This window comes from Alexandromys fortis, unplaced genomic scaffold (assembly GCF_014885135.2).
Source record: "Alexandromys fortis isolate MF-2015 unplaced genomic scaffold, M_Fortis_MF-2015_v1.1 scaffold_18, whole genome shotgun sequence".
Classification (NCBI taxonomy): Eukaryota; Metazoa; Chordata; class Mammalia; order Rodentia; family Cricetidae; genus Alexandromys; species Alexandromys fortis.
Genome location: NW_026067897.1, coordinates 14,594,550 through 14,595,424, shown reverse-complemented (window position 1 = coordinate 14,595,424; position 875 = coordinate 14,594,550).

Here is an 875-nt window from a genome sequence, read left to right as displayed (position 1 = left end):
CTGCTTGGGAGGAAAAGGATCCTTGCTCACTGTGGATGCTCAGAGGAGTGAAGGCATCCTGATGCATGTGATTTTTTCCAGCTGAGTGTGATTAGGTTGCCCCCAACGGAGGGTGACCAGAACCAGAAGAAGTAACGTCAACCAGGTGTCAAGAACTATTCTGATAAGAACATGGCAGATCTAGCTTCTAGAAGAATCTACCATTCTAGGTTCTATCCCAGGTACAGCACAGGGGCATGACCTTCATCCCCTGCCTGACATTTCTGGAATCCTCTCCACCCTCCTTTTATTGATGTCAAGGGAACTTTTTTTCTTTTCCCCCCTTCAAGGGCCTTAACCTTAAAGAGAAATTGGAGATTGGCTGTAGCACACAGGTCTGCCTTTTACAGACTACTGGGAGGAGCAGGTGCTGACCATAAGGAAATGGATACTCATGTGCTTGGAGCATTTAAAAAACATGTGGTCAAATCGTGTCATGTGGATAAGCTTCTCATAAAAGCTGTGGGCACCAATGGTCAAATAAGGAAACAACAGAATGTGTTGGGAGGGTTTAATTTTGCTTGCACGGCTGATAGACCCACCTGTGCCATATTGGTGGTCATTCTTTTTTTTTTTTAATTTATTAAAGATTTCTGTCTCTTCCCCACCGCCGCCTCCCCTTTCCCTCCCCCTCCCCCAATCAAGTCCCCCCTCACTTGTCAGCCCAAAGAGCAATCAGGGTTCTCTGCCCTGTGGGAAGTCCAAGGACCACCCTCCTCCATCCAGGTCTCTTAAGGTGAGCATCCAAACTGCCTAGGCTCCCACAAAGCCAATACGTGCAGTAGGCTCAAAAACCCATTGCCATTGTTCTTGAGGTCTCAGTAGTCCTCATTGTC